General features: G+C 43.3%; 1 long non-coding RNA gene across 1 annotated transcript in view; it reads right to left on the reverse strand.

Moving 5' to 3' along the window:
• LOC135206365 (uncharacterized) overlaps positions 1–10,589 on the reverse strand; it is a 30,408-nt gene extending 19,819 nt beyond the window's left edge. The window contains exon 1 of the long non-coding RNA XR_010312734.1: positions 10,405–10,589. This is a non-coding gene — a long non-coding RNA (uncharacterized LOC135206365). The remainder of the gene's footprint in view (positions 1–10,404) is intronic.
• Between the last annotated feature and the right edge of the window lie 221 nt (positions 10,590–10,810).

Below are 10,810 nucleotides of genomic sequence, written 5' to 3' on the forward strand. Positions count from 1 at the left end.
TCCGAGAGCCCCAACCCCTGTGTGGGGAGGATACCTCGGAGGCCGAGAAACAACCCTTGAAGCTTCGTGCACGTGCTCGATCTTCGGCAGCCTGGGAAGCTACAACATGACCTGCCGAAAGGAAGCCAGATCAGCATGAAAAGCCCGTAACCCTCCTTCGGCTTTTTGACATGCCCTCTCCTGGTTTCTGGGAGTCCGACAGAGGTCTAGGCCTAGAGGCGTTATGGGGCGACTCTGACGTTCCCTCCTAACGAGAGAGAGGACGTGAAGCGTCCTCTTCTCTAAAGCTTCTTAGAGGGCGCGAGTCCTTCCGAGAGCTCCCAACCCTTGGCTTGCGCGGGGAGGACGCCTCGGAGGACAAGAAGCAATCCTTCAAGATTCGTGCGCGTGCACGATCTTTAGCAGCCTGGGAAGCGTCAACAGGTTCTGCCGAAGGACGCCAGATCGGTGGGGAGCTCCCCGTAAACCCTCTTGCGGCTTTCGACATGCCCTCTCCCTGAGTCCTGGGAGTCCGACAGAGGTCCAGGCCTAGAGGGCTAGGGCATTATGGGGCCGATCTGACGCCCCTCCACAACACAAGGCACTACACTTCACAACATGATTGGAGAGCGAGCACTTTAGTCTAAGATTACTGATGTAATCCTCTAGCAGACACTTCCTCTAGGCCCGTAAGCCATACCACAGGGTTAGGCAAAATAAAATCTACAGGAGGTTAGAAGGTTCATTATTTCTAGCTTCTGTTTACTGTGGAGGAAAACTCCTGATTCTAACACGCTCTAAAATGCGTACATGAATCCTACTTCTTCCGTAATCAGTCACACATTACACTAATACATTGAACTTATGCAAAGAAAAACATGTAAACGCCATATACACTAAGCGAGTGTCTACCGAAAGTTCGGCTAGCTTCACCATCCCCATGCAGACAACAAAGTCTGAAACTAGGCTAACTAGCCTCAGACATCAAATGCAATGAAAAATTTACGATAGCGTATGCCTAGCCACAAATCCAAGTCAATAATCGTAAGAATAATTAGGATACTTAAGCGGCTAATGAAGTTTCAAAATCCTAGGCGGAGGTCTGTAAACAGTTGTTTACCGACCGGCGACAGAAAAAATATGAATAGAAAATGGGAATAGTTCCTGATATCCGCCTCCCAGCGGCGGGAATGGGTACCACCACCTGGCCGCCCACTGCGTGTGCCGCGAATTTTGAAATTCTGTCGGACTTCGGAGAATACAGCTATATATATATCTGTCAGGTAAGTTTCATGAACAAAATATTTTTTCAAGGCAGTTTTGAAATCCAATATGGCGGCTACCGTGGGATGTACCGGTTTTGAACAGCGACGAAAATCATCTTTCCCAGCCTTCCCAGCAATTAGTTGAACAATGTTAGCGTATGTATGTAACGTTTATTGATCTTACTCAAGATTGCAGTTGTAATCAGCACAATAAAACAACATTTTGTTGCCTATATTACGGAAAGTATGAAACTTTTTATTCCCGGGGTCATGGTTTGAACTGAATTCATTCTTACCTTGTAATCGGTGGTTTTTATCCTTACTGCCATCACAACTGAAACTCCACAGTGCTTATTTGATTGTTATTATACACATTTTGGTCTCAGTTTACTCCACATTGCACTTTCAACCCGTTGCTCTTCCTGGTTCCTAAGCGCGCGCGCCACAAACACAGTTACGAACAGCAGACGACAAAACTGCAAAGTTTTATTCCCTAAATTGTTTACTTTACTCGTTATTTAGTGCAAATTTACTTTGTTATTTAAAAATTTTAATTTAATACATGTATTATTGTCCCTTTTTTGCAACCACATACCCGAAAAAATTACAGATATTTCTAGAGTAGATACAATCAAATGTTTCTAACGTTTTTGTACATCTGGCTGCCGAAAACCAGAGGAAACGGCTAACAGTGCATGAGGAACGACTACGGATAAGTGAATTATATGCATAATTTTTTTTTGGCTTTTTAGTTTTTGCTAGCACTTTTCATTGATTTCAGTCTATATTAGTATTTTGAATTTCTTTAATAACCGTATGCCAGAAATAAATATGTTATTGTTATAATACAATTAAGTTTGTTCATACTTACCTGGCAGATATATATATAGCTGTATTCTCCGAAGTCCGACAGAATTTCAAAATTCGCGGCACACGCAGTGGGCGGCCAGGTGGTGGTACCCATTCCGCCGCTGGGAGGCGGATATCAGGAACTATTCCCATTTTCTATTCATATTTTATCAGTGCCACTGTCTCCTGAGGGGAGGTGGTGGGCACTTTAATTATATATACTGCCAGGTAAGTATGAACAAACTTAATTGTATTATAACAATAACATTTTGTTCATGAAACTTACCTGACAGATATATATATAGCTGAATCCCACCTTCGGAGGTGGAAGGGAGACAGAATAGGATTTTTGGGAAACTAAATTAAGTTGATGATATACATCTTGGTTCCTGACCTGTTAGCATAGCCGACTTCGTGATTACTGTCACTAAGTCTGCTTCTGCGTTACTAGAGTTGCCAGCGAGGTAGAGACCTGTAATGCTGGTGCGCTCTAGATGATCTGTCAACGGGGGCGTGACCACAATGTGACTAGACCATATGACCATACTAAAAATTCTGAGGGCAACGAAGCTAAAAACCACCACCTGACCTAACCTATTAAAGTTAGTTCCATAACTTCTAGGCTAAAGAAAAGGAACGCGCCTCAAGCGACCAACCCTTCAAAGTTAAAAAGCACACCTATCCCTTTTCTATAGGATAGGATTCGTGTTGCTTGCTGCCCCCAATAATATATCTACTATGTATGGTCCTAGCGACTTACAGATCTCAAATGTCGTCTTCACATCCCGTCGGAGTGTGAAGCGAACACAGAGTTTGCTTCGCTAAAGCGTGGCACTCAGGATGTTACTGAGTGTCATGCTCTGTTGAAATGCTTCCGAGGCCGCGCCCTCACCCTCTTGAGCATTCATATTAAGAAAAAATCTCAAATCTTTATGCAAACATAATGAATGAGACTTCTTAAAAGAACTCCTTGACTATAATGCCAAGGGTGTTCTTGGACATGAACCAGTCTGGTCTTTTACGGAACACCGCAGATTGTCTGTTGACCTCGACTTACTATGTTTTATTAAGATAAAACTTGAGAGACCCGACAGGGCACAGGACTCTCTAATGCCTTCGCCCAATAATTTGTGCCATACCCTTGGTCTCCAAACCTTCGGGTCAAGGGTTAGACAGGTTTTCGTTCTTATCAAGAACGGAAGGCTTAGAGGACAGACCGCATTATGTCCTTTAAAGCTAAAACCTCTGATGATAGCTAAAAGCTCACTAACCCTCTTTGCCGTGGCTAGAGCTTAGAATGTTAGCCTTTCTGGTCACGTGTATTAAGTTCGCAGAAAGGATAGGTTCGAAATGCTTTTGGCATCAGAAACTCAGACTACGTCTAAGTTCCATGCCGGAAACCTGCGATCCAGAGAATTTCAAGATCTCCCCAGACCTCAAAGATCGTGAAGCTTTGTTGTTTGACAGAACCGAATCTCTGAGCCTAGAGGCCGTCAACAACCTATTTGCATATTCTACAATAGTTAGGACTTCTATCTTATCTCGTACTTCATACGGAAAGATAGAACCATAAAGAAATTCACAGAGGGTCGAGTTGAGGAACAGTCATTTTCCCTTCACTATCCAGAAACGGCCCGCTCCGATTGAACACTGAAAATAGGCAGCACTGCTTGCCTTTGGCCAAGAGACTGCCATTAATCTTGAAGATCTTATCGCTTCTCGATAGTCTGAACGCCTTCAGACTCAGAGAGAGAGATATTAGATACTTCACTAAGTGACGAAGTTAGATTACACGATTCTCTCGGGAAGGGTCTTTGGACAATTCTCTGAATTACCTGACCTCTGTGAATCCAACCTCTTAGAGGCCAAACATGTGGCGACTAAAGCTTATCCTCTAGGATCATGAATAAGGGAACAACTTAAGAGGAAGCTCCTTCGTCTTCAAAAAAAATTACGAAAAAACTTAACGAAAGGACGCCCTCAGTCTCTCCTCACTTTCGAAATACTTCTAAGTGAGGATTACTCAGACGTCAGTAGTTGTTGCCTTCGATCGAGAAGACCGGCACGGACGTGTACTAGTTTAACGAACCTCTTGAGGACCGTTACGGTTCCGTGCCTAAGCCCATAACCAATTCTCTGTTCTTGAGCTATGAAAGAGCTGAGAAATTATCCGAGATGATTTGGGCCACTCGATCCAAACTCACCCTTCGAGGAACTGGAGAGAGCCGACCAATTTGGCTTCTAATTCTTTCAGACAATGTGCCAGAACATCTGTTCCTCTGTTCGGATGTCTGGCACCCTCTCGCTATCACCCGAGGTGATCCTCAAGCCGTTGAGAGAAAATTAGAATTATTACTGTTTATTCAGGGAAAACAAGCTTCTCCAGCGAGGAAATGGTCCCCAGCAAACTCATCCATTCCCTCACTCAGCCTGCTTCCTTCCCTAAATAAGGCTGCACTTTGCATAAGCAGGAGAGCATTATTATAGTGCTATGCCGCGGTAGATTCGTACAGAGTTCTGTTACCGTGCGGTAAACCGCACCGAACAAGTATAAGAGATCTCTTGTTGAAATTTTCTAAGTAAACGGAAGGCATGTTCATTCATGATTACTAGAAATTTCCTCAACCCGAGGCTAAAATCCATGATTGTAGGGCAGAGAGACGCAACCAAACGCGCATGACACCGAGCTAGCCGGTACTGCGTAGATCACATCACAGTAACAGCAGCCTTGTTCATCGTCTCGCACTATCTTGCCTTGAGTTGCCAGCTACTCCTTTTACGAAGGGATAGGTATGAAATTATCGAGCAAAAAGGAAACTCTCCAGCAGGCATATTTAAACGAAACAAAATTCGCTAAATACAGAATCTGAGTTGGTGTTGTCGTAACAATACCTGAATAGTTATTCTTACTCCGAAAACTCTTGGAAGGTTGAAGGGAGTGTCAAATAAATACATTAGAACAACAGTTCTTTCGGCTTCTATCCGCAGAGGTAAATACTATCTGCGTATATGACTTGACCCATGCGTTAGCAAAATGACGCAAAGATAAACTACGTAAGTATTGTAGTAATTTGAACATCGAATTCTCCTACTACATCTTTCCTCGACGAGGAAGAGAGAAGAAAGGAAAACGACTGTCCACGTTCTAATGAATGAGACTTTTAAAAGAACTCCTTGACTCTTTGCCAAGAAAAGGGAGTAATATTCGAATAGAGATCATCAAGAGAGAACCGAGGATCGAAAAGGACCGTTTCTTCAATGTTCTTATGATATTGGACATGACATTCCTGGATCTTAGTCTACAAGTCTTTTTCTTACTCCCCGGATGAGCCTCTGAAAATGAATGAGAGCTCTTCGAAATTTGTTAATGAGTTTATCCGCTTAAACGATAAAAACGTTAAAATCTATGTCAATGAGAACTACCCCATTTATGAGGGGTCCCCACTTAAATGACAAAACGTTTAGTATCTTGACAATGGGGAAAACGTCCTTACTAGACAAAAACTATTAGCACTTTGCTAATAGGGGAAAACCCTTTAACATGACCGAAAGTCACCCAGGAATCCGAGTAGATTAATCTTCCCGATTCTCAGAGAATCGACGAAGAGGAAAGAGGGATCGAAGAAAAAATTCGGGTATGTCTCTCCGCTAACTCGAATCCTTTTAAAAAATTCTGTAAAGGAATGTCCTGTGGAGAGTCCTGAAAAAACCTCCTCTTGACAGCGTTTATAAAGCGTCAAGCGTCCTAAGAACGTCCTGAACCAGCAAATAAAAAAACGCCTTCTACAAGTCTTTTCTCTCGCAAAGCGTCCTGCCGAGCTTCCACCGAAGCGTCCTGGCGAATGTGCACAAAAGCGTCCTCAAAAGCGTCCTGGAAAGTCCGCTGAGCGTCCTCAACTGCTGAGCGTGCTTCAGCTACGAGCGTGTCTGAGCAGAGAACACCAAGTCTTCTGAACGACGTTTCAGAGAGGAACTCGTTGAGCGCCTTGATGCATGCAAGGCCCGCCAAGAGGCGTCCTGGCGAGCGACCTTGCCAACATCTCAATGTTATGACGAACAGCGTTTTGCGTATGACGTTGAATATTTTTAAGGGACGTCCTCATGCGAGTCTCCATGGAGAGCCGCACGCTGCTCCTGAAGAGTGTGAACACTAAAGGAAGACGTATGGCTTTCGTCTTCCACAAGGTGCTTGCCGAAGCATCCTGGAGAATGTCTCTACTTATAGGACATCGAGCACCTCCAAAAGCTTCCTCACTTCTAAATTGCCCTTCTTATGCCGACAGAGACATAAGTTGTTTGACTGTGCAAAGCAGCTTGCCGGCCGTCAAACTTATCAGCTTGCTTTCGAAGTAAAAGCGAACGTTACATAACGTATACGGAGCGCCATGAGGAGAGAAGACGAATACTGAGTTGCTCCTCCAAAAGGTGGAATCAAGAATGTCCTTGATTACCAAATTCTTTTGGAATGCTAGCGAGGTTGAAACAGCTCTAACTTCATGAGCGTTCACTCGCAGGAGCCTCAAATCACCTTCTGGCAAGATGAATGAACCCCTTAATAAGGTACAAGTGATATAACATGAGCGTTCATATACATGAGCGTTCACTCGCAGGAGGGCTCAAATCACTCTTCTGCAAGATATGAGCTTCTATATGAATGAGCTTCTTTAATAATGTATAAATGATGTATACATGAGCGTTCACTCTCAGGGGGCTCAAATCACTCTTCTGGCAAGATGAATGAGCCTCCTTAATAATGTATAAATGAAGTATACATGAGCGGTCACTCGCAGGAGGCTCAAATCACTCTTCTGGAAAGATGAATGAGCCTCCTTAATAATGTATAAATGATATATACATGAGCGTTCACTCGCAGGAGGCTCAAATCACTCTTCTGGCAAGATGAATGAGCCTCCTAAATGTCCTTAGAAAAAAGAGCCAGTGCATTCTTCTAAAAGGGTAAATGTGGTCTCTTTCCTCCTCATCCTCTCGTGACGAGAGAGAGGACGTGAAGCGTCCTCTTTCTCTAAAGCTTCTTTAGGGGCGCGAGTCCTTCGAGAGCCCCACCCCTGTGTGGGGAGGATGCCTCGGAGGCCGAGAAACAACCCTTGAAGCTTCGTGCACGTGCTCGATCTCGGCAGCTGGGAAGCTACAACAGGACCTGCGAAAGGAAGCCAGATCAGCATGAAAAGCCCGTAACCCTCCTTCGGCTTTTGACATGCCCTCTCCCTGGTTTCTGGGAGTCCGACAGAGGTCTAGGCCTAGAGGCGTTATGGGGCCGATCTGACGTTCCCTCCTAACGAGAGAGGACGTGAAGCGTCCTCCTTCTCTAAAGCTTCTAAGAGGGCGCGAGTCCTTCCGAGAGCTCCAACCCTTGCGCGGAGGGGACGCCCTCGGAGGACGAGAAGCAATCCTTCAAGATTCGTGCGCGTGCACGATCTTTAGCAGCCTGGGAAGCGTCAACAGGTTCTGCCGAAGGGACGCCAGATCGGTGGGGAGCCCCCGTAACCCTCTTTGCGGCTTTCGACATGCCCTCTCCCTGAGTCCTGGGAGTCCGACAGAGGTCCAGGCCTAGAGGCATTATGGGGCCGATCTGACGCCCCCTCCACAACACAAGGGCTACTACACTTCACAACACTGATTGGAGAGCGCACTTTAGTCTAAGATTACTTGATGTAATCCTCTAGCACACTTCTTCTAGGCCTGTAAGCCATACCACAGGTTAGGCAAAATAAAATCTACAGGAGGTTAGAAGGTTCATTATTTCTAGCTTCTGTTTACTGTGGAGGAAAACTCCTGATTCTAACGACGCTCTAAAATGCGTACATGAATCCTACTTCTTCCGTATCAGTCACACATTACACTAATTACATTGAACTTATGCAAAGAAAACATGTAAACGCCATATACACTAAGCGAGTGTCTACTCGAAAGTTCCGGTAGCTTCACCATCCCCCATGCAGACAACAAAGTCTGAAACTAGGCTAACTAGCCTCAGACATCAAATGCAATGAAAAATTTACGATAGCGTATGCCTAGCCACAAATCCAAGTCAATAATCGTAAGAATAATTAGGATACTTAAGCGGCTAATGAAGTTTCAAAATCCTAGGCGGAGGTCTGTAAACAGTTGTTTACCGACCGGCGACAGAAAAAATATGAATAGAAAATGGGAATAGTTCCTGATATCCGCCTCCCAGCGGCGGGAATGGGTACCACCACCTGGCCGCCCACTGCGTGTGCCGCGAATTTTGAAATTCTGTCGGACTTCGGAGAATACAGCTATATATATATCTGTCAGGTAAGTTTCATGAACAAAGTAACCTTTAATGTTTGCATGCTAAGAATGGCAAAATCATCGTTGCCACATTAGTGGAGGCTTCACACATACGCCGTTTCATTATTATAAACTGTTTCCATGAATTCTAGTTGTCATAGTAATGCAATAATGATAAAATTGCTTTAATATTTATGTATATACTTCCAATACATAGCCATAATTTCACCAATTTCAACGTTTTGTGTGTAGTCTTATACCCAGTTTTGGGAGGGTCAACGCATACCGAATGGCAACAGAGAGAGAGAGAGAGAGAGAGAGAGAGAGAGAGAGAGAGAGAGAGAGAGAGAGAGAGAGAGAGAGAGAGCGAAGGAACGAAGAAGCTTTTTACTGGTGTGTTCATATCCATTTTTTGCATAATGGAGGTTTTGTCTCTTGGTACAAGGACACGTGTCGTTATTCTTTACGATTTGTGATTCACGATACCCTTATAAATTACGGCACTGGGTGTAATGCACTATAGTAAAATCTTGTTCTGATACAAGTGTTCGTTACAGAAATAGGTATTGCCCAAAAACGTGCTTGCACTGTCTCTGAAACCCATAGTGGGTATGCTGCTTAGTTGTCAATCAAGTTTTTTGTAATCAAGTATTTTTTACAAGCTAGCTATTGAATAAATTTGTATTTTTCTCAATCAAAACATATGCCCCTCAATGCTAACTTTCCTCTTTTAACGACTTTCTGGTCATTGCAAATTCGGCCCCATAATTTCTTATGGTGCAAAAACAGAGGCGCATCGACCGAAAACGATTGCGTCACACTACAGTAATAATCCGGCAGTAAAACATCTTCATATCCAAAAAAGTAAATAATAAAGATATATATGCGCATTACGATTATACCAATTACATGAAGAGCTGATAATCTGCATGAATAACTGGTAAACTGTTCTGCAAGAAAGTTGAGTAATGCAATTATTTACAATAGGTACGAAAGTCAAGATGTCGTGACGTCATAATACAGGACTTAAAAGGACGTTCTAATTCCAAAAAATAATTACTTAAATTTAAGTCAGAATCGAGTTACTTTTTCAATAACGAATATTTTCAAATTAATCATCATAAATATGTAAAATATTGATGTTTTACTATTTTTTTTAAATTATCGAAGTGCACTCTTCGTCGTCGTCTTCTACAAAACAGTTGTTTATTCGGTGAGGAAAAGTTTTCAGATTGTTGTGATAAAAGTGCCCCCGCGTCTGTGGGTACAAGTGGTGTGCGGATTTATCACAGGAAATGGTTAGTTTATTGACACAAGCGACTCCGTAAACATCGAGATGGCGTCAACCTTCTAAATACCTCAAGTTGTAAGTAGACATGTTGAACGCGTTTTGGTGAGATTTGCACTACGTTTGAGACTGTTTTCACTACCCTCTGTTTAAATCTTAAAATTTGCCTTAATTTCTAACTTTGGAGAAAATACTTACTTCGAAAGGAAAGTAGAGGTCTTTAGCTCCGTTTCTCACCAACAACAAGTCGCGACTGATGCCCATCTCCGGTGTCAGGACGCGTTATAAGTACTTTTCCGGAGGGTGTCCAGCCGTGACCGTCGGTGAGTTGAGCCAATCCATACGGTTGTTTACCCTATGTTCTTAATTTTATTCTCCGGGTCCTGATACTAAACTTGCCATCTAGTTGCACGTAAACTACCTAATTGGCCTACTAGTATTTAGGCTACTACCTAGCCACTGAACCAGAGAACAGTACCTACTACTAGGTAGTAGTAAGTAGTAGGCTACTCGGTATCTTCAGTTTTCCATAACTTTAAGGGGGAATAGGGTACTGTGCATTGACGTTGCTTATCATAGGCCAACATGATCCAGAGTAATAAAAACTAGGGCTAAACATTCTTGTCTGGTTAGGGACTTACGGATTGGGACCGGTGGGACGGACCCGTGGCAGAATTACAATATAGCCTACTGCTCACCTTCGCGTTCTTATACTAGGCTAGGTAGCCTTCATTGAATGGTCCCACTTACCTTTACGCTGTTGATGGAACATGTGACAATAGGTTACAGTTGTTGGCTATTGGCTATAAAATAATCCTCGATTTGAAATATACGCCATCAAGGTCTGACTGTCAACTATAGTATAAAATAATTGGATTTGAAACGTACGCCGTCGAGGTCTGACTGTCAGCTTTAACTTAGTAGTAGTAACAAGATTTATTACCTACGCAAAGACTCCCCACCGCGCTTTCTAAGCTGTTTACTGTTTTTACGAAGTCTTTTAACACTTTTTTTCCCCAAGTTTTTATCTGATGAGTTGCAAAAGGAGGAGGTTGTTATGGTCTTGGTCTTCCCGATAATGCTACTGAATGATAGTATATTTAGTCTTGGAAATTTAATGAATCGATCAGCAGAGCTGATGTTCTGCACCTTCCTT

This window comes from Macrobrachium nipponense, chromosome 11 (genome assembly GCF_015104395.2).
Source record: "Macrobrachium nipponense isolate FS-2020 chromosome 11, ASM1510439v2, whole genome shotgun sequence".
Classification (NCBI taxonomy): Eukaryota; Metazoa; Arthropoda; class Malacostraca; order Decapoda; family Palaemonidae; genus Macrobrachium; species Macrobrachium nipponense.